Source organism: Saccopteryx bilineata, unplaced genomic scaffold (assembly GCF_036850765.1).
Source record: "Saccopteryx bilineata isolate mSacBil1 unplaced genomic scaffold, mSacBil1_pri_phased_curated manual_scaffold_35, whole genome shotgun sequence".
Classification (NCBI taxonomy): Eukaryota; Metazoa; Chordata; class Mammalia; order Chiroptera; family Emballonuridae; genus Saccopteryx; species Saccopteryx bilineata.
In genome coordinates, this window is record NW_027095461.1 from 218,493 (window position 1) to 242,349 (window position 23,857).

Consider the following 23,857-nt stretch of genomic DNA (forward strand, 5'->3'; position numbering starts at 1 on the left):
CCTCCGGATAAATATGGAGCTGGCAAATGGTCTATGGTCTGCACACAGGGCTCCCTGATCAGAACAACTGCAGAGAATGGGGGGCGCAGCTGCATGCACTGGTCCGGCAGCTCTACTCCCAAAAAGCACAAAGCAAGCAAAACCTTGCGGTCCAGTGTGGAGTGAGGGGGGCAATGCTGTGCATGTGTACAGGGCTGCCAAGCCCCAAGAAAGTGGAGAATGAACAAATGAAGGCTGTGTGTGCACTCAGGCTACCCCACCAGGACAAAGGGTGGATCTAATGGGGGGGTGAGATACAAGAAATCAATCAGGTAACCCAGCGCAGACTGTGCTCTGACAACAGATAATGAAAACAGAACACCCAGAGCACACACCACGCGGCCCCTTTTGCACCAGGCAGCCCTGCCAAGACTATAAGGACAAGGAGGCTCACACACCCCAGGCAGCCCATTCAGAACCCACTCCTTCAGTCCAGGTGACAGGACAGGCACTGCATGCACCTACCTCCCCCCAACTACAACCCGCAGGCTGAAACTATTCAATACACAATGTAACAAAGACAACTTTTTCAAGACTGGGCGAGATGACTATTCCATTCAACTCAAAGGAACAAAAACAGGCAGTCAAACAAAATGTGGAGACAGAAGAATATACCCCAAATGAAGGAACAAGGAAAAAACTCCGGATAAATATCCTAGTGAAATGGAAATGGTTAATCGGACAGATAAAGACTTCCAAGCAAACAGTCATAACGATGTTCAATAAACTTGAGAGTAGAATAGAGGAACTCAAGAGAGCGCTTGAACAACAAGAAAATGTAATAATCTTATCCGGCTTGAGCACGGATACACTGGCTTGAGTGCTGGATCATAGACATGACCCCATAGTCGCTGGCTGAGCCCAAAGGTCGCTGGCTTAAAGCCCAAATTGCTGGCTTGAGCAAAGGAGTCACTGACTTGGCTGGAGACCCCAGTCTGGCCCATCCTTGCATCCCTGGGGCTGGTCCCACGTGCGCCCCGTGGGCCAATCAGTCAGCCTCAGCTGTGTCTCCCAGGCAGGCACGTCGGGGATTGGCCTGCAGGGTGGACGCAGATGGAATCCCGTGGGGCGGCGCGGAGGGAGCGGCGGGGAGGGCATGGGCTGCGCTGCAGGTGAGCCCAGGGCGGCAGGTGGGGTAGAGCCCAGACCCAGCGGGGCGGGGGGCGGTTCCTTCCAGCCGCTGCGTGGGGTCACGTGGCCACGTTTCTCCCCCTCCCCCCCATCCCCACAGGCCCCCGGCGCCTTCAGGGACATCTGCGCCTACAGCTCCCGAATGGGTGGTCGCCATGGTTGACTGGGAGAAGGCGCCCTGCCCCAACGTGGAGAACAACCTGGGCGTGCTGCTGCGCAAAGGTGAGGGACAGCGGGAGGGAATCGCGGGCTGCATGACGGCCGGTTAAGTGTTGGGGCTGCTCCTACAAGCGCTTCACTTTCAGGACAACGATTTTGTTTCTCCCCAGGGCTCGGCGCCCATCGACCCGCTTTCATGGTTCACCGCTGGCAGGCCACCAGACCCCTGGCGGACGACACTGAGGACTCACATGAAGAATTGACTCGGAGGCAGTGAGGCGAGGGGTTGCAGGCACGCACTGTCCATTTGAAATGGACCCAGGGTCAGGTCCCCAGCCTGTAAACAGATAACGAGGGACAGAGCTTGCGATTAGCAAACAAGCGAGATGCAAACAGTGCATTGTGAAGTAAGGGGCGATTTGCTACACTGCTTCCATGTGTAAATAATTACACATGTTTATAGATGTGTTAATGAGCAGGATTGGTATAAAAGTATAAAAGCACATAAGAAATAATTCATTCAGAACACTTCTCATCACAAGAGGAGGATGAAGGTCTGTCCAGTGAGCAGTGCTCCAGGACAGAGCTCCCTGGGCAGCGCCGGCCACATTGCAGATGGGAAAGGATTAATTGTGGTGATTAAGGCAGCTGGGGTTATGAGCCAGGGTAGGGACCATTGTATCAGGCCCTGTGTCAGCCATCTCTTCAGTGCGTCTGGTTTTATGAGGGTGTGGTCAGTAAGGTCCTTCCACTTTCATAGTATAGCATTGAAACACAGATGAAGCACAGATGAGATCTCAAGCTTGACCCAATGGTTTCTGTGGTCCACAGAATTTGATGATTAAGGAAGGGCAAGAACAGCCAAATGTGTAAAGGTGAAAGGATAAGAAGGAAAGCAGGCAAGGTGGTCACTGTATCATTAGACTGGACAAGGCTACTCTGAAACAAGAAGACAGAAAGGAACCCTGGCCAAGTTGCTTAATTTGTTAGAAAGTCATCCCTGTACACCAATGTTCTGGGTTTGATGTCCAGTCAGGGCCCATATAAGAATCAACCATTTGAGCCTGACCAGGTGGTAGCACAGAGGATAGAGCATCAATCTAGGATGATGAGAACCCAGGTTCCAAACCCCAAGGTTGTTGCTTGAGGATGGGTTCACCAGCTTGAGTGTGGGGTCACTGGCTAGAGCATGCGATTGTAGATGTGACCCCATGGTCACTGGCTTGAAGCCCAACATTGCTGGCTTGAGCCCAAGGTTGTTGGTTTGATGAGCAAGTGGTCACTGACTGAGCTGGAGTCCCTGGTCAAGACACATCTGAGAATGCAATCAACGAACAACTAAGGTACTGCAGCTATAAGTTGATGCTTCCCATCCCTCTCCATTCCTGTCTCTCTAGCTAAAAAAATAAAAAATAAAATAAAAAGAATAATCAACCACTAAATGAATAAATGAGTGGAACAACACATCAATGTTTCTCTCTTACTCTACCCTCCTCTCTCTAAAGTCAATAAAAAATTTAATTTATTGATTTTAGAGAGAAGAGTGAGAAAGAGAGAATGGGGAGGCAGACAAGAGCAGGAAGCATCAACTTGTAGTAGTTGCTTCTTATATGTGTCTTGACCAGGCAAGCCTGGGGTTACAAACTGGTGACCTCAGTGTTCCAGGTCATTGCTTTATCCACTGTGCCACCACAGGTCAGGTAGACAGAGAAGAGAAAGTTTTATGTTAAAGAAATGGATTTTCTGACCACTTAAGTGACCTTTATTATATTTTTGACATGATCGGCTTTTTTTCTTTTTCTTTTTTATTTTAGTGAGAGATAAAGAGGGAGGGACAGACAGGAATAGACTGGCTAAAAGGGAGAGAGATGAGAAGCATCAATTCTTCATTGCAGCTCCTTAGTTGTTCATTAATTACTTTTTCATATGTGCCTTGACTGGGAGGCTACAACACAGTAAGTGACCCCTTGCTCAAGCCAGCTACCTTGGATATGAGCTGCCAATCATAGGATCATGCCTATGATCCCACGCTCAAGCTGGCGACCCTGTGCTCAAGCTGGTGAGCATGCACTCAAGCAGGATTATCCCGCACTGAAGCCAGCAGCCTAAGGGTTTCAAACTTGGGTCCTCAGCATCACAGTCCATCCTGGAAAAGCAAGACCCTCTGGACAACACTTTAGATGAAAATTGGATAAGAGAAAAGCATTTGTAGATTTCAGTTCCTCTGAGTTTTCTAGAAAGGCTAATAAGTATGGCCTAGGTATGTTGGTTGGACTTTGGATAGGCCTGGATTTAAGCTCTACTAAATTGAGAGTGAATTTATCACTGGAGCTTTGGGCAAATCTTACAAATTCTCTGAGCTCTTGAATGCTAATGTGTAAGGTGAAGATACGTGCATATATTCTTTGATAGTATTCAATTCAATATACTTATTTGTGTATTTATTTATTTATTTTTTAGATAAGAGGAGGGAGATAGTGAGGCTGACTCTCATATGCACCCTTACCAGGATCTACCGGCAACCCTAATTCTTGAGTACTGAGCTGGTTTTTAGCACCTCAGGATGATGTGCTCTAGCTAACCAAGTCATCCTTAGCACCCCGGGCCAATGCCCAAACCAATTGAGCCACTGACTGCAGGAAAGGAAGAGAGAGAGAAGAGGAAGAGGAAGGGGTGAAGAAAGAGATGGTCACTTTTCCTATGTACCCTGACCAGAATCAAACCTGGGATATACAATGGGCCAATGCTCTATACTGGCTAGGGCTTAAATTCAATGTAAAAGAACTAACACACATTGTCCAATAAATACATCTCTGATAATAGCAACCATATGCTGCTGGTGTTGTATACCTGCCTTTCCTTATGCCTTACAGATACTGTGCCCCTAATAAATATTTTATGAATAACTAAATTTTGGGAAATTAAACCTCACAATGGGAAGATCTAGAAACAAAAAAATTGAATTGGCCATCTATAGTCAGTGTAATGGCTTACTATTATAGAGGCTCTCTGAGCCAATAGTTGACAAAAGAAAATACCAGAGAATGTAGAAGGACAGGTGATAATTTGATGGAAGGAAATTGTGTGTTTTCTGACAAAATAGGGACTAACACTCCTAACTCCACCAAACTCACTCTTCTCCAACTTAGAACTCAGGAGAACAGAGACTGAAGTAAAGATGTATAACCTATGAGAAAAAAAAGGCCATGTGTACCAAGAGGTCAGCAGGCCCCAGGATGATAACTACCTCTGTAAGTGACCCTTAGAAAGCATGTTATGTCTTCATACAATAATTGCATGTGGTCATTTGCCCCTTGGAGTGAGAAAGAGAGAATGGGGAGGCAGACAAGAGCATTCCATTCCCCTAGGGACTTGCACTACAGAATTGGGTTCAATGATGTGAGTTCCTGGGCTCTTTCTGAAGGTCTGTATGTCCAGAAGCATGCACTACACCTTCCCTAATCCCTGTTGCTCTCACCCCCAGATTGTGAGAAGTGTCAGAACTTCTTCATTGACAGTTGTGACATGCATGGGCCCCCTACATTTGTAAAAGACAGTGCAGTGGATAAGGGGCATTCAAACCATTCAGCCCTCACTCTGTCCCCTGGGTTGAGAATTGGACCATCAGGCATCCCTGAATCTGGTCTTGGAGTGTGGAACAAGACATCTGCTCTGCCAGTGGGTCTGCACTTTGGCCCTTATAAGGGCCAGATCACAGAAGATGAAGAGGCAGGCAACAACAGATACCCCTGGCAGGTGAGAAGTATTTACCTCTTCCCCTGTCTTGTGGCTTCCCACATCCCTCCCATAGCTTGGTGGGACCTGCCCTTCTACATGCTAGGACATGGATGGAGACAATATGGTTAGCTCTGGGTACTGAATGGACTCTGCAGACCATAGAGCTCCTGTTGAGGATCACAGGTAAAGTGAAAGCAAAGTGGTATAGACACAAAGAATGCCTCCTCCCAGCCCTGAGTGGACAGGTCAACTCAGATGTGATGAGTAAGGAAAGTATCATGTGGTCACAAGTGGCAATGCATGCAAGCTGAAAGAGCTTTGTTGACAGTAGGGTAAAATAATTTCTCTATTACTTCCTCAACCAAAAAAACCTTTATTTTTTCTTCCTGAAATGCAGATCACCAAAGGGAGAAACTGCTATATGCATGTGAATGGGAAAGATGAATCCTGAGCCAACTGGATGAGGTAAGGCCAAGAAGTTTCTGGGAGTCACGAGAACACTCATCCCTCTCAGGCCCATACATCTTTCCTTCTCATCATGCCTCCTTCAGTGGTCTCCCTCAATCCTCTGCTCCTCTTTTTTCACCATGCAGTCCTCTTTCAAAGCAAGAGATCTTTAGAGGAAAAAAGGGGATAAAATATAGCATATGTCCTCAAAATATAAATCTCTATGATAGACAAAATTTAGGCACTAGAAAAAAACTTTGAGGGTCTGAATTACACTTTAATTGATCTAATGAACATTATTTTAGCCCTTCCTATATTCCAGTTCAGATGAAGGTATTCATTACCTAAGCAGATCATATAACCCATCTTTTTATGGAAGAGTAATTGCAAACACAGTGAAACAATTGATATTACAAATATTTAACTATAAATTTTTTTGAGACATCTTAACATCAGACAAAACATAGGAATCATGCAGCCTTATCAACCTCTACCCTGACCAAAATTTTCTCTTTCAGCAGAACCACAGCCAGAGATACACCCGTGTCCTTCCTGCTCTCTGGTCTTCTCCAGTCAGAAATTCCTCACTCAACATGTGGGATGCAATCACTCCCCTCAGATTCTCCCAGGAACATCTACAAGAAAACAGCTCCAATCAGAGGATTCCTGCCCAGAGGATCCAAGTCAGCAGCAGCAACATACTGATACACACAACGGGGATGACAAAGCTGAAGGTCAAGAGGTCAAAGAAAAGTCCAGCCTTTTGCTTAAAAGGACCAGGCAGAGGAGGATTTCAAGGGCCTTTTTCAAACCTTGTAAAGGACACATGGGAAAGCTCTAGTGAGCAAGAGAGAATGATACAGGAAGTGCCCAGCACAGGCCAGGAAGTAAATTCAGTGGACACAGGCAAAGTATCTATGGGAGTAGGAATGTCAAGAATTGTAGCTGTCAAGTATGGAGAGTGTGGGCAAGGCTTTGAAGATAAGTCACATATTCTCAGACAACACAGGGCACACTCAGAGGAGAAGCCCTATGTTTGCAGTGAGTGTGAGCGAGGCTTTACATGGAAGTCAAACCTCCTCAAACACCAGAGGACACACTCAGGTGAGAAGCCCTATATTAGTAGGGAGTGTGAACAAGGCTTTGCACAGAAGACAGATCTCCTCATACAGCAGAGTACACAATCATGGGAGAAACACTATGTTTGCAGGGTATGTGAGCGAGGCTTTACACAGAAGTCCCATCTCCTCAGACACCAGGGGAAGTGCCCTATATTTGCAGGGAGTGTGAGTACCTGGGACACACTCATGGGAAAAGCCCTATATTTGCAGGGAGTGTGAGCGAGGTTTTGCACAGAAGGAAGATCTCCTCATACACCAGAGAACACACTCAGGGGAGAAGCCCTATGTTTGCAGTGCATGTGAGCGAGGCTTTAAATGGAAGTCCCATCTCCTCATACAACAGAGGACACACTCAGGGGAGAAAACCTATGTTTGCAGGGAGTGTGAGCGAGGCTTTAAATGGAAGTCCCATCTCCTCATACACCAGAGAACACACTCAGGGGAGAAGCCCTATTTTTGCAGTGCATGTGAGCGAGGCTTTAAATGGAAGTCAAACCTCCTCAAACACCAGAGGACATATTCAGGGGAGAACACCTATGTTTGCAGGGAGTGTGAACAAGGCTTTGCACGGAAGTCACATCTCCTCATGCACCAGAGGACACATTCAGGGGAGAAACCCTATGTTTGCAGGGAGTGTGAACAAGGCTTTGCACGGAAGTCACATCTCCTCATACACCAGAGGACACACTCAGGGGAGAAACCCTATGTTTGCAGGGTGTGTGAGCGAGGTTTTGCACAGAAGTCAAGTCTTCTCAGACACCAGAGAAAACACTCAGGGGAGAAGCCTTATGTTTGCAAAGAGTGTAGTGAGTTATTAGCATAAAATTGCATCTCCACAGCCATAGCTTTTACATGGGTCATATCCCACCTCTGAAGAGACTTCAGAAGGAGTCTATTGACCATTTCCCTCCCAAGAGTGTAATTAATACAGAAGTAACTGGTTAAACAAATTCTTCACTTTCATAACAAGAGATGAGCTAGGACAAACAGTTCCTTAAGTGCTATGGGAATGTCAACACCAATCTCCTCCATGGTATCTTGGCCTCCTGTTCCAATAAATCTTATCTTCATAAAACTTTGAAGCTCACATACCTCATTTCCCCTTTCACTGGAACCAGAGTTCCAGGAGAGCCACAGAGAACTCACACTGTCATGCATAGAAACTCAGCAACTGGAAATGTGGAAGTCTGAAGTCAATCTACTTAGCTTACTGCCCAGGGAGAGATTTGAGACAGACTCACCAGGAAAGGAATTTCCTTGACTCCCAGGAAGTGGAGCCTTTTCTCCTAGTAGGCTCACAACCCTCCTCCCTGGGCTTCTCTTGGCTCCTGTCATGACTTTCCTCTGACCTCTGTGTCTCAGTGGTGCAAACCAGGGAAGAACATGTGCATGTGCATGTCTATGTACCTGGCTCAGTCTAGGCACCTGGTCTCCCTCACTCTCTCTTCACTGGCCTCTACAGGGTGAGCATCTCATGGTGCATACTACCTGGACTCCAGATCATTCAGTAGTTGCTTTGAATCTCAGCTCTGCCCTCACCAGCTGTGCGACCTAAGGCAAGATTCTCAACTTCCATTTTTCTGTATTTTAATCTATAAAATGAGAATGGTGCCTGACCAGGCAGTGGTGCAGTGCATAGAGCCCTAAACTGGAATTCAGAAGACCCAGGTTAAAAACCACAAGGTTGCCAGCTTGAGCACAGGCTCACCAGCTTGATTGAGTGTGGGGTTGGAGGCTTCAGTTGGAATCATAGACATGACCCCAGGATCACTGGCTTGAGCCTAAAGTTGCTGGATTAAGCAAGAGGTCATTCACTGTGCTGTAGCCTCCTGGTCAAGGCACATAAACAACTAAGGTTCCCTAACCAAGAATTGATGCTTCTCATCTTTCTCCCTTCATGTCTTTCCCTATCTGTCCCTCTCTCTGTCTCTCTTGCAAAAAAAAAAGGAAAAAATTGCTTCTCTCTCTGCATTATCTAAAATGAATTAAATTAAAAAAGACTAGAGTTGCCTGATCAAGGCACATATAAAAGTTGATGCTTTCTACTCCCACCTTCTCCCTCCCTCCCTCTCTATACTGTCTAAAAGAATTTTTTTTGTATTTTTCTGATGTTGGAAACGGGGAGGCAGTCAGACAGACTTTCACATGTGCCCGTCCAGGATCCACCCGGCATGCCCACAAGGGGGTGATGCTCCACCCATATGGGGCACTGCTCTATTGCAACCAGAGCCATTCTAGCACCTGAGACATAGGCCATGGAGCCATCCTCAGTGCCCCGGCCAACTTTGCTCCAGTGGAGCCTTGGCTGCTGGAGGGGAAGAGAGGGACAGAGAGGAATAAGAGGGGAAGGGTGGGAAAGCAGATTGGCGCTTCTCCTGTATGCCCTGGCTGGGAATCAAACCCAGGACTCCAGCACATCAGGCCGACACTCTACCACTGAGCCAACCGGCCACTGGCCTAAAATAACTTTTTTTTGTATTTTTTTTTCTGAAGCTGGAAACGGGGAGAGACAGTCAGACAGACTCCTGCATGCACCCGACCGGGATCCACCCAGTGCACCCACCAGGGGTGACGCTCTGCCCATCCAGGGCGTCGCTCTGCCACGACCAGAGCCACTCTAGCGCCTGGGGCAGAGGCCAAGGAGGCATCCTCAGCGCCCGGGCCATCTTTTCTCCAATGGAGCCTTGGCTGCGGGAGGGGAAGAGAGAGACAGAGAGGAAGGAGGGGGGGTGGAGAAGCAAATGGGCGCTCTCCTGTGTGCCCTGGCCGGGAATCAAACCCGGCTCCCTCGCACGCCAGGCCAATGCTCTACCGCTGAGCCAACCGGCCAGGGCCCTAAAATAATTTTTTTTAAGGAGAGTCCTTTTATTTTTTATTTATTTTTATTCATTTTTATTAGAGAGAGAAAAGATATAGAGAGAACAGAGGGAGAAGCAGGAAGCATCAACTCCCATATGTGCCTTGACCAGGCAAGCCCGGGGTTTTGAACCAGCAACCTCAGCATTCCAGGTCAATGCTTTACCCAGTGTGCCACCACAGGTCAGGCTGGCCTAAAATAAATTTTAAAAAATAAATAAAATATAAATTGCTACACTGTCAATCTGTAGGAATAGAGATCTTCATCCCAAACATTTAGAGTCATTTTGGCTCAAATGAGATCCTAAAATCTCCCAGTTTTCATGTTTCTTATGTTGATGAGACCAAGCACCTACCCTTGTAAAAATAAGCTCTGCCTGATGTATCATTAGGAAATGACACAATAAGACTACAATAATACAACACTCACACCTATTAGAACTGCTAAACTCCAAATATGACAGCACCAATGTTCGCATGCATTCACTGTTTAATTCTTAGAGGTCCCCTGACTGAGGATCAAGCCTACAACCTTGGTGTATCAGAATGATGCTCTAACTAACTGAGCTACCTGGTGAGGGCATAACCCTGGGTTTCATCCAACTCTCATTTAGGGATAGAAAATAATCTTTCAGAACCAATATAGTAACACAAAAAAAGAAAATACAGAGATAGAAAATATAACTAAGGAGGGAGGGGCATGCCCCCTCTTCCCTGAGAAGGAAGAAACAAGAAGAATGCAAGAGAAGGGAGCCTACAGGGGTAACTGAGTCAGGCAGTTATAGATTAACTACTTCCTATAGTTCTCTGAAAGGGTGAACTGGGGCCACTTGCTACACAAAGCAAAGAAGATAAAACTTATCTGAAAACCACTTCCCTTTTTCATTTCTCAAAAGCTTTTAAGAAACAGTGTTTACATATCTTAATTGAAAAAATTCCAACACATCCTCTGAATCTACCTAAAATCACCCTCCCATCCTGGAGTCATGGGAGTGACGTATACCTCTAGACAAAGGGATCACGAGCCCCTTGCATTAAAACCTCTATTCTGTAAAAGGTATATAAGATGTAAGAAATCTAACTTCGGGGAGTACATGTTTGGTTGCCTCTTTTGCAGTCACACTGCTCTGCCAGGCTAAATAAATGCTACTTCCTTCATCAAGCTATCTGAGCGTTTTTGTCCTCCTTTTGATTCCTGCCATCCAACAACTGACATATAATGCACTGTACCCACCCCTGTTCCTCCTGACCACCACTGATGTGTTGTTCTCAAGATGCACCCTGACCTAACAGCAGAGACACATTGAAAAGGGTCCATACTGCACTATAAAGGAAGTGACAACAAACTTCAAAAGATTGAAATTACATAACCCATGTTTCTTCCTCTCATGACACTTAACCTTGAAATCATTAGTAACGCCTGACCAGGCAGTGGCGCAGTGGAAAGAGCGTCGGACTGGGATGCAGAGGACCCAGGTTCGAGACCCCGAGGTCGCCAGCTTGAGCACGGGCTCATCTGGTTTGAGCTAAAGCCCACCAGCTTGAACCCAAGGTCACTGGCTCCAACAAGGGGCTACTTGGTCTGCTGAAGGCCCGTGGTCAAGACACATATGAGAAAGCAATCAATGAACAACTAAGGTGTTGCAACGCACAATGAAAAACTAATGATTGATGCTTCTCATCTCTCTCTGTTCCTGTCTGTTTGTCCCTGTCTATCCCTCTCTCTGATTCACTCTCTGTCTCTGGAAAAAAAAAAACATTAGTAACAAATAAGCCAGGAAGTCCTTATACTTACAATTATAAAATACAATTTTAAATAACCTGTAACATAAATTGCAATTAGAATTCTAAAATAATTTCATCAACTGAAAGATAATAATAATTTTAAAAAACCTATGGTTCCCTGACCAGATGGCTCAGTGCATGGAGTGTCCTCCTGTGTGCCAAGGTTGTGGATTTTGTCACAGGTCTCAGCACCTAAGAGGAGTGACCAAGGAGTACACAACTAAATGGAACAACTAATTGAAAAAAAATGATTTTATGCTTCCCTCTCTCTCTCAAATCAATGTAAAAAATGTAAAAATCAAATGGAAAAAGCTGAGAAAGACCTGCAACATGCCTAGTGCATTTTCCTCAACAGAAAGGCAGAAAATAAGAAAAGAAAAACAAAGTAAAAAATCCAGATATCTCTTCGGACCATGTTTCTATTTTTCACCTAGAAAAGATTACCTTTTTTACCATCGACAATCTAATTCTGCACCTCACAGTGTTTTCCGCCCATTACTGCCTTCCATGGTGCCTCTACTACAAATGGAGCCATTTCCTTCTCACTTCTCCAAAACACATGACTGGCAGTGCCTTAGAGAAAACTCCTCCCAAACCTGAACCAGAGGGCTAAGGGGATGATGGACCTCTCAGAACACAATGGATTTTTCTACTGTGTCATCAAGCCTACGAATATTGGAGCCTTCTATCAGATTTGACTAAATGGAACCTTGAGACTTTTTCCTGGAGCAGGTATTGCGAGTTTTATAGAATAGAATCTCCCATTCGCTTTGCTCTCTTTCCCATCCATATCTACCTTCCTGCCAACATGAACACAACAATCATTACTGAACAGACACCAGAGTCCTTAGACAGAATCAGGGCCCCATGGACCCTAGATGACTTAAACTGAGCACTGGACCAACCCCCAAACCAAAAAGGGGACTTGGCACCAAACACCTAACACTGGTCTACAGACCCAACCAAGACTAGGACACACCCATGCCAGAGACTGACATGGTACCTTAAACACCAGAGTCCATACATCATGTCCTAGAACTGGAGCTGCTCATGGGCCCCACACTGGAACTCGGATATGAGGTTAAATGCAATGGGACCCCAGGTGCACAGCAGAATACAGATTCAACAACAAACCCTGGAGACAGGCTCCTGGTCTGTAAACAAGACCCCATAACTGAACTTCAGACATGGAGCCAAACAACAGACCTCACTTGCTAAATGACTGATGCAGGAGCTGAACCTGATACAATGCAAACACAGCCAGGACTCCATAAAGGACATCTCATGACTCCCTAAGTCCAAGCAGCGAGCTTCAAAATATATTTCACTACCAATGTAAATGTAGAATAGAGAAACATCACTAGCAGCCATACCACATTCTACCAAACCCTATAAAAATAAACCAAGTAACTGACAGAGGGAACAGAAATAAAGCTTACCCTTAGCTTGATACATGTCCATGATCTCAGCTGCAGGACTCTCCAGGATTTAATTTCCCAGCCATTCATGTCACATGCCTGACTCTTCGAACACTGTGGGGAATGAAATAAAAATATGTCCTTATACTTTGAAAATTCTAGCAGCTGGACTAATAATCAAGTAAAATAATAAGATGAACAAGGGATATTCAATGTATAATAAAGGCTCAAGGGGAACTGATATTCCCAAGAATACCAGACAATGAGGTTACACTGGGTGTATAGAACACTTCAAAAACTGAATAACAGAATCTAAGATTTTTTTAAAAAAATTATTGATTGATTTTAGAGAAAAGACAGAAGAGATAGAAAGGGGGAAGGAGCAGGAAGCATCACCTCTGAGGAGTTGCCTCTAACATGTGCTTTGACCCAGCAAGCCTCGAGTTTCAAACTGGCAACCTCAGCATTCCAAATCAATGCTCTATCCCCTGCACCACCACAAGTCAGACCAGAATCTTATATTCACAAAGGTGACATGGATAACATGCAGCTAATTTGAGAACAAGTGACACATCTTACAGATTACTTTTTGTTGGAAAACCCCAAAACCTATTAAACAAAAGAAATAAGGTAAAGAGGGTCAACAAGCTATTCCTTGCAGTCTTGATGTCTAACACTAAGGTGATTGTACTTAAGTTCTCTTCTGAAACTGGCATGTGCACAAGGTGACAGAGAGCACATTTCAAACATATTTACAGAGACCACAAAGCAACAGAAAGCAACCTTCAACAAGCTTCATGGTTTGAAAGAATACAAAGTGTGTGTCTTGCTTTCATGGCCATAAACCTAAAAACTATAATAAGAGGGACCTACGAGCTCCTTATGGTTTAAGGCATGGGTCAGGAACATATGGCTCACGAGCCAGATGTGGCTCTTTTGATGGCTGCTTCTGGCTCACAGACAAATCTTTAATAAAAAAGTAATAACGTTAAAAATATAAAACATTCTCATGTATTATAATCCATTCATTTCCTCCTGCTTATGTTCATGTTTGCAGGTGGCTGGAGCCAATCACAGCTGTCCCTCCAGGACAACACCAAATTTTTATTGGATATTGTGTAATGTACATGGGTTGTTGTATGGCTCTCACAGAATTACATTTTAAAATATGTGGCGTTCATGGCTTTGTCAGCCAAAAAGGTTCTCGACCCCTGGTTTAAGGTATAAATGACATTTTCTAAATAACCCTCCAAATGCATCACAATTGGAAATATAAAATAACTTCAATTGAATGATAATTAAAATACTACAGTATAAAAAAACGCTATGTGGCACTGGCCATGTAGCTAAGTACAGATACCATTTTCCCATTGCCAAGGGAAAATGTGTGAGCCCCATTGTCGGCACCTAAAAGGAGCAACCAATGAGCACCTAACTAAATGAAACAACTAAGTGGAGCAATGAGTGAATGCTTCTCTCTCTCTGTCTCAATTGAATGGATAAACTTGGAAAATGAATGAAAAGTGGAGTGATGAATCCACAACGTGGCCACTGTGTTTCTCTCAGCAGGAAGGCAGAACAAAATGACAAACACAAGGCCCAGATCTCTGTTAGGACCATGTTTCTATTCTTCAGCTGAGAAGGACAACCTCTCTTGACCATAAACACTCTGAATTCTGAACCTCAGTGTTTTCCATCCATTTTTTACTCCCATGGTGCCTCTCCTACAATGTAACCTTTTCCCTCTTCCTTCCCCTCTCACCTGGATGGCAGTGCCTTAAAGAAACTCCTCCCAAACCTGAGCCAGAGGGCAGAGGGGACAATGGACTTCTCAGGACATAATGGATTCCTCTAATGTGCCATCAAGCCTATAAATACTGGAGCCTTCTATCAGATAAGACTAAATGGAACCTTGAGGCTTTTCCCTAGAAACATATTCCATTTTTTGTTTGTTTTATGTTGTTTGTTTTTGTTTGTATGTTTCTGAAGTGAGAAATGGGGAGGCAGACTGACTCCCACATACGACTGACTGGGATCCACCCAACAAGGCCACTAGGGGGTGATGCTCTGCTCATCTGAGGTGTTGCTCCATTGCAACTAGAGACAACCTCAGCACCCAGGCCAATTTGCTCTTTCAATAGGAGGCAGAATTTACATACCACCTTGCATTGATTGTAGATCTTCCCCCTTTCTGGAATCTTGAGGGTAAAATACCTCTAGGCTAGTGAAGGAAGTTAAACCCTGAAAGATTTGTAAATATCTTAGATTGTGTTACCTTGAAAGTCTTCTTTTTTAACAGAGACAGAGAGAGAGTCAGAGAGAGGGATAGATAGGAACAGACAGGAACGGAGAGAGATGAGAAGCATCAATCATTAGTTTTTCATTGTGACTCCTTAGTTGTTCATTGATTGCTTTCTCATATGTGCCTTGACCGTGGGGCTACAGCAGAATGAGAAAACCCTTGCTCGAGCAAGCGACCTTGGGTCCAAGCTGGTTAGCTTTGCTCAAACCAGATGAGCCCACACTCAAACTGGCGACCTCAGGGTCTCAAACCTGGGTCCTTCGCATCCCAGTGCGACACTGTATCCACTGTGCCACCATCTGGTCAGGCATCTTGAAAGTCTTACTGTTTCTGTGAATCCCCTATACAAATGTTATCATCCTATGTCATGATGTCATGCTTTTTCCTGCCCGTGTGTGATCAAGGGTATATAAACAGTCCCTGAACTATTTTTGGGACTGCACAATTTGGACCTGATGCGCTGTGTCAGCCATATGTGGCCAGCATATTTAATAAATCTCCTCCTCTAATAAAACTCTTAAAAATTCATCTTGACTGGGTGTTTCTCTACATGAACTCGATAAAATGAAGTACAGTGCCTTTCAGAATCTGAAGTGTGATATTTCAAAACATATGGGGCTTGTCTGGGTCTGGATCCGGTATTTTGTGTCACTGGATAGAGACACCCCCAATTGGCTGGTCTCTCTGAGAAGCTGCCTGGCCCCACTTGAATCTCATGGAGAGGCATGCCACCTGGGACTTTCCAGGGCTCCTGGTCTTCCTGTGGGGTCTGGACAGTTCTATGGTAGATGCCTTCCAGTTCCCAAATTTGACAATTTGGATAATTCAGCAGAGATATCAAGGAGGTAAGCAAAGCAACTTTTTTTGCTTTATGTTCTAGCTTTCCTTTGAATACTTGCTTTTGCTTTTCGTTTTAGAACTGGTACTGGTATGGGACTAGATGTAGGTAAAGTAGACTTGTGACTTACTAATTTGTAACTCCACTGCATAGGTAAGACAGATCTTCTGTTTTGCTCATTTGAAACACTGATAGCCTGTAGTGATAGCTATGTGTATTCCAAACTGCCCTCTTGATGTTCCACTTATCTGTCAGAACTCACCCTTACTGGACTATCACCCCTGAGACAGAGGAATTCCAAAAGGCTGACAAGCCACCCCAAGGAGGGTCTCTGGACATACCAGGACTTTTGATTCAACACCCACATGCTCAAAGTTCTTCTTGACCCCATATAATTTGTCCCCCTAGCTTGTACTGGTGCACTTCTCTTGGAGAAGTGCCCCAGCAGGTCTTTCTCCTCTAATAAAGAATGCACAGCTGGTAATTGAGTGGATCTCATTATTACATCTGGTGCCGAAACCCGGGACAGGGTACGAACTGCCTGGACGATCCCTCTTTGCCGTCCAAACTTACAACCAGAGAAGCAATGGGCAGCAGCAGCTCATCTCAGGCTTACTCCCTGATTCTGTTTGGACATGTAATTGTAGGTCGATCAGCCAGCAGTCTAACCCTGTCCTGAACCCCTACTGGACCAGAGAAAGGTAAGGTCTTTCTCCCTCCCCCTCCCTGGTTGGCCTCTAAATTTCTCTCTTCAAACACCCCTTCCTGGTCGGATGGTTTTCTCTGACATGCCTCACATTTTGAGGGGTTTGATTTTCAGTCTCAGTGGACTGCACGGAAGACTGGGTGCCTAGTTTGACTTCTCATCCTTGGAGCTCCCTGACAGGTGGTGATGACCTCTATCAAGGATGACTCCCCCACACAGAGATTCTCTCCTCTTGGGACAGTGACAAAAAGAGGAGACGCCCCCTCTTGCTTACCTGTCTCCACTATGGGCTCTTTAGAGTCTAAGCCTTCTGACCAGACCTCTCTAGGATGTTTCATAAAAAAAACCTCACCAAACTCAGTCTCTCAGACCTCAAACCAAAGAAATTAATCTTCTTCTGTAACACAGTATGGCCTCAGTACAGACTAGACAATGACTTCCACTGGCCTGAAATTGGGGCATTTGATTACAATATCCTAAGAGATCTTGACAATTTCTGCCACCAGATGGGGAGGGCATGAGAAATTCCTTACGTGAAGGCTTTTCTTCTCCCTTCTTTCCTGTTCTTAATTTCTGTACCGTCTGTTCTACATGCAGGCTGTTTTTGGCCAAAAAAACCTCACCTAAAACCTCTGATCCTAATCTTTTTTTGGACAGGTCCACACACCGTGATCCTGACAACTCACACTGCTGCTAAAATGAAAAACGGCATGCCTTACTCCAACCACAAACCTTTAGCTGGTTGGTCTACATATGGCAAATATATGAAAAAACTAAGGACTCTTTTAATCAGGCTTTAGGAAAAGGGAAACTAGGATAAAAAGAAAGTCAACTTACTTGTCACTAATAGTAAGCACATTGCAGATTTATTACTCAATTTTCCTTAGGATTTTAATTTTTCTCATTAATGAGAGAGAGAGAGAGAGAAGAAGCATGTACTGATTGCTCCACTTAGTTCCATTCAGTAATGTGCTCATTGTGTGATAAGATACCAAAGAACTGTAAAACTTAGTATTGGCAATGCCATTTTAAAGAGAAAAAGTCAGGCTTCTTGCCCCCTCTTTTCTTTAGAGCAGTGATCCACACCTTTTTTGGACCACGGACCTGTTTAATGTCAGAAAATATCTTCACGGACTGGCCTTTATGGTGGGATGGAAAAATGTATCACATGACTGAGACAAGCATCAAGAGTGAGTCTTAGACAGATGTAACAGAGGGAATCTGCTCATTTTTTAAAAATAAGACATCGTTCAGACTTAAATATAAATAAAACAGAAATAATATGTTATTTATTCTTTCTCTGTGGACTGGTACCAAATGGACTATGGACCAGTTCTGGTCTGTGGCCCAGGGTTGGGGACCACTGCTTTAGAGAATGGAGGGAGAAGGATGTGGGAGCATCCTGGCTTACAAGGATGACTGGGTCATTTAGTTTAACTATAGTTCTCTGAAAGAATAAAGTGTATCTGAAGAACTTTTTTTCCCTTTTACTAAGAGACAATATTTACATATCCTACTCTGATTTTAACTCTTCCTTTCTTCCTGGAGTCCTGAGAGTAATATATACCTATAGACAAAGGAATGGGAGGTAGACACTAAAAGATTTGTGGATGTCTTTGATATGTAAAACAATATCACTATTGTGTTACCTTGTAAGTTTTAATACGTAGGAATGTTTTTACAGATCCTATAGACAAATGTTGTAATCTTATTGTGTCATGCTCCCCCTCCTTTTCCCCCAACCTATATGTGATCAAGTCTATATAACTAGCTTCAGGGCTATTTTGCTCACACATGATTTGGGTTAGCTATAATCCGTGTAAGTCATATGCAGCCGGCTTATTAATAAATCTCCTCCTAATACTTCTTCTGTATCCTGCCTTGGCATCTCTACATAAACCCACGGAATAAAGGTGCGCTACTTTACAACATTTGGTTGTTCCTTTTAGGTGCCAACAATGGGGCTCACACCTGTCACATTGCTGTTTGGCACAATGCCATATGCACTGAGCTACATTGCCAGTGCCTCATAGGCTTTTTTAAATGTAGTATTTTAATCATCATTCATTTGAAGTTATTTTATATTTCCAATTGTGATGTGTTTGGAGGGTTATTTAGAAAAATGTCATTTATGCCTTAAAGCAAAAGAAGCTCATGTATCTCTTTGATTAATATTTTTAGCCTGACCAGGCAGTGGTGCAGTGGATAGAGCATCATACTAAAATGCAGAGAACCCAGGTTCTAAAGCTGAAGTGCAGGCTCATCCAGCTTGAGCACAGGCTCTGCAGCTTGAGTGTGGGGTCACCAGCTTGAGCGTGGAATCATAGACATGACCCCATGTTTGCTGGCTTGAGCCCAAAGGTCACTGGATTAAAGCCCAAGGTCGCTGGCTTGAGCAAGGGGTCACTTGCTCTGATGTAGCCCCCCAGTCAAGGCACATATGAAAAAGCAATCAATGAACAACTAAGGAGCTGCAATGAAGAATTGATGCTTCTTATCTCTCACTTTCTGTCTGTTTTTCTCTGTCCCTCTCTCAACTTAAATTTTAGGTTAATGGCCCTGAGAACCAAACACATATTTTATAATCTTTCAAACCTGGAAGCTTGTTTGATGTTGCTTTCTGTTGCTTTGTGGTCCCTTTTCAATATGTTTGAAGTTTACTACTCTGTTGTCACTCTGTGCCCATGGTAGTTTCAGAAGAGAACTTAAAAGTACAGTCACCTCAGTGTTAACATGAAGACTCCAAGGAACAGCTGTTGACACCATATCTTATTTCTTGTGTTTAATAGGTTTTGGGGTTTCCCAACAAAAAGTAATCTGTCAGGTGTGTCACATGTTCTGAAATTAGCTGCATGTTTTTTTTTCCAAAGTGAGAAGCAGGGAGAGGCAGACAGACAGACTCCTGCATGCACCCAACCAGAATCCACCCAGCATGCCCACCAGGGAGTGATGCCTCACCCTCTGGGGTGTTGCTCAGCTGCATTTGGAGCCATTCTAGCACATGAGGTGGAGGCCATGGAGTCATTTTTAGTGCCCAGGTCAACTCTGCTCCAATGGAGCCTTGGCTGCAGATGGGAAGAGAGAGATAGAGAGAAAGGAGAGGGGAAGGGTGGAGAAGCAGGTGGGTGCTTCTTCTCTGTGTCCTGACCAGGAATCAAACCTGTGACTGCCACACACTAGCTTGATGTTCTACTGCTGAGCCAACTGGCCAGGGCCTGTCCATGTCACCTTTAAAAATCCAATATTCTTGCCTGACCTGTGGTGGCACAGTGAATAGAGTATCAATTTGTAACTCTGTGGTTGCCAGTTTAAAACTCTATGGTTGCTGGGTAGAGGTACACATCAGAGGCAACTACTCTGAAGTGATGCTTTCTACTTCTCCCTTTCTCTCTGTTTCTTCTCTCTTTTCTCTATAATCAATCTGTAATTTTTTCCTTAAAAATCTAAGATTCTGTTATTCTGTTTTGAAATGTCCTATATATGTAATATAACCTCATTGTCTTGTATTCTTGGGAATATAAATTTTCCTTGAGCATGTATTATACATTGAACATCTCTTGTCCATTTGATTATTTCACTTGATTATTAGCCTAGCTGCTAGAATGTTCAAAGTATAAGGACTTTTTTTATTTCATTCCCCATAGTGTCGATGAGCTGGCATGTGACATGAATGGCTGGGACACTATGTCCTGGAGAGTCCTGCATCTGAGATCATGGACATGTGTCAGCTAAGGGTAAGCATTATTTCTGTTCTCTCTCTCAGTTACTTGGTTTATTTTTGTGGGGTTTGGTAGAATGTGGTAGTGCTGTGAGTTATGTTTCTCTCTTCTACATTTACATTGGTAGTGAAATATATATTTTAGCTTCCTGCTTAAACTTAGGGAGCTATGAGATTTTTTTATGGAGTCCTGGCTGTGTTTGCATTGTAAGTATCTGGTTTAGCTCCTGAATCTGTCATGCAGCAAGTGGGGTCAGGCGTTTGGCTCCATGTCTGAAGTTTGGTTATGGGGTCTTGGTTACAGATCAGGAGTCTGTCTACAGGGTCTGTGTTCGAATCTGTCTTCTGTTGTGCATCTGGGGTCTGAGGCCCCTTTCCTGTAGCCTCGTATCCGAGTTCCAGTGTGGGTCCCACGAGCAGCTCCAGTTCTAGGGCCTGATGTATGGACTCTGGTGTCCAAGATATTGTGTCAGTTTCTGGCATTGGTGTTTCCTAGTCTCGGTTGGGTCTGTAGACCAGTGTTTGGAGTTCAGTGCCAAGTCCTCTTTTTGGTTTAGGAGTCGGTCCAGTGCTCAGCTTCAGTCATCTAGAGTCCTTAAGGGTCCTGATTCTGTCTAAGGTCTCTGTTCAGTAATAGTTATGTTCCCATTGGCAGAAAAGTAGATACTGATGGGAAAAGAGAGCAAAGCAAATTGGAGATTCTATTCTGTAAAACAGAATATGTGGGCCCTGGCCACTTGGCTCAGTGGTAGAGCATCTTTTCTATGTGTGGAAGTCCCAGATTAGATTTTCAGCAAGGGCACATAGGAGAAGCGCCCATCTGCTTCTCCACCCTTCCCCCCCATTTTTTTTTTCTCTCTCTCCCTGCAACAGAAGAGGCTCTATTGGAGCAAAATTGGCCTGGGTGTTGAGGGTGGCTCGAGTTGAAATGAAGCAATGCCCCAGATGAGCCGAGCATCGCCCCCCAATGGCCTTGTCGGGTAGATCCCAGTCGGTCACATATGGGAGTCTGTCTGTCTCCCTGCTTCTCACTTCAGAAACATACAAACAAAAACAAACAAAATAAACAAAAAATGGAATTTGTGTTCCAGGGAGAAGCCTCAAGGTTCCATTTAGTCTTATCTGATAGAAGGCTTAAGTATTCATAGGCTTGATGGCACATTAGAGGAATCCATTGTGTCCTGAGAAGTCCATTGTCCCCTCAGCCCTGTGGCTCAGGTTTGGGAGGAGTTTCCTTAAGGCACTGCTGGCCAGGTGAGAGGGGTAGCAAGAGGAAAATGGTTCCATTGTAGGAGAGGCACCATGGGAGTAAAAAATGGATGGGAAACACTGAGGTTCAGAATCCAGAGTGTTTATGGTCAAGAGAGGTTGTCCTTCTCAGCTGAAGAATAGAAACATGGTCCTAACAGAGATCTGGGCCTGTGTTTGTCATTTTATTCTGCCTTCCTGCTGAGAGAAACACAGTGGCCCATTGTGGATTCATCATTCCACTTTTCATTTGTTTTCCAAGTTTATCCATTCATTTGAGACACAGAGAGAGAATCACTTACTCATTGCTCCACTTAGTTGTTTTAATTAGTTATGTGCTCATTGGTTGCTCCTTTTAGGTGCCAACAGTGGGGCTCACACCTGTCACCTTGGCAATGGGAAAATGGTATCTGTACTTAGCTACATGGCCAGTGCCCCATATGGGTTTTATTAAATGTATTTTAATTATCATTCAATTGATTTATTTTATATTTCTAATTGTGAGGCATTTGGGGGGTTATTTAGAAAATGTCATTTTTACCTTAAACCAGGGGTCGAGAACATTTTTGGCTGACAGAGCCATGAATGCCACATATTTTAAAATGTAATTCCACGAGAGCCATACAACAACTCAAGTACATTACACATTATTCAATAAAAATTTGGTGTTGTCCTGGAGGACAGCTGTAATTGGCTCCAGCCAACTGCAACCATGAACATGAGCAGTAGGAAATGAATGGGTTGTAGTACATGAGAATGTTTTATATTTATTTATTTATTTATTTTTAATGGGGTGACATTAGTAAATCAAGATACATATATTCAAAGGTAATATGTCCAGGTTATTTTAAAGTTCAATTATGTTGCATACCCATCACCCAAAGTCAGATTGTCCTGTCACCCTTTATCTAGTTCTCTGTGCCCCTCCCCCTCCCCCTTCCCTCTCCCTCTCCCCCCTCCCCCCGTAACCACCACACTCTTGTCAATGTCTCTTGGTCTCAGTTTTATGTCCCATCTACGTATGGAAAAATGCAGTTCCTGGTTTGTTCTGATTTACTTATTTCACTCCGTATAATGTTGTCAAGATCCCACCATTTTGCTATAAATGATCCGATGTCATCATTTCTTATGGCTGAGTAGTATTCCATAGTGTATATGTGCAACATCTTCTTTATCCAGTCATCTATTGATGGGCTTTTTGGTTGTTTCCATGTCCTGGCCACTGTGAACAATGCTGCAATGAACATGGGGCTGCATGTGTCTTTACAAGTCAATGTTTCTGAGTTTTGGGGTATATACCCAGTAGAGGGATTGCTGGGTCATAAGGTAGTTCTATTTGCAGTTTTTTGAGGAACCACCATACTTTCTTCCATAATGGTTGTACTACTTTACATTCCCACCAACAGTGTATGAGGGTTCCTTTTTCTCCACAGCCTCTCCAACATTTGCTATTACCTGTCTTGTTAATAATAGCTAGTCTAACAGGTGTGAGGTGATATCTCATTGCAGTTTTGATTTGCATTTCTCTAATAACTAAAGAAGATGAGCATCTTTTCATATATCTGTTGGCCATTTGTATTTCTTCCTGGGAGAAGTGTCTGTTCATATCCTCTTCCCATTTTTTTATTGGATTGTTTGTTTGTTTGTTGTTGAGTTTTATGAGTTCTTTGTATATTTTGGATATTAGGCCCTTATCTGAGCAGGTGTTTAAAAATATCATTTCCCAATTAGTTGGCTGTCTGTTTATCTTGTTATCAATTTCTCTTGCTGAACAAAAACTTCTTAGTCTGATGTAGTCCCATTCATTAATTTTTGCTTTCACTTCTCTTGCCTGTGGTGTCAAATTCATAAAATACTCTTTAAAGCCCAGGTCCATGAGTTTGGTACCTATGTCTTCTTCTATGCACTTTATTGTTTCAGGTCTTATGTTTAGATCTTTGATCCATTTTGAGTTAATTTTAGTACAGGGGGACAAACTGTAGTCCAGCTTCATTCTTTTGCATGTGGCTTTCCAGTTTTCCCAGCACCATTTGTTGAAGAGGCTTTCTTTTCTCCATTGTGTGTTGTTGGCCCCTTTATCAAAAATTATTTGACTATATATATGTGGTTTTATTTCTGGACTTTCTATTCTGTTCCATTGGTCTGAGTGTCTATTTTTCTGCCAATACCATGTTGTTTTGATTGTCGTGGCCCTATAATAGAGTTTGAAGTCAGGTATTATAATGCCCCCAGCTTCATTCCTTTTCTTTAGGATTGCTTTGGCTATTCGGGGCTTTTTATAGTTCCATATAAATCTGATTATTTTTTGCTCCATTTCTTTAAAAAATGTCATTGGAATTTTGATGGGAATT

The 23,857-nt window shown here is 43.8% G+C and overlaps 1 pseudogene; it reads left to right on the forward strand.

Annotated features, from left to right (window-relative positions):
* The first annotated feature begins 1,877 nt into the window (after positions 1-1,877).
* LOC136318324 (histone-lysine N-methyltransferase PRDM9-like) overlaps positions 1,878-23,857 on the forward strand; it is a 54,412-nt pseudogene continuing 32,432 nt past the window's right edge.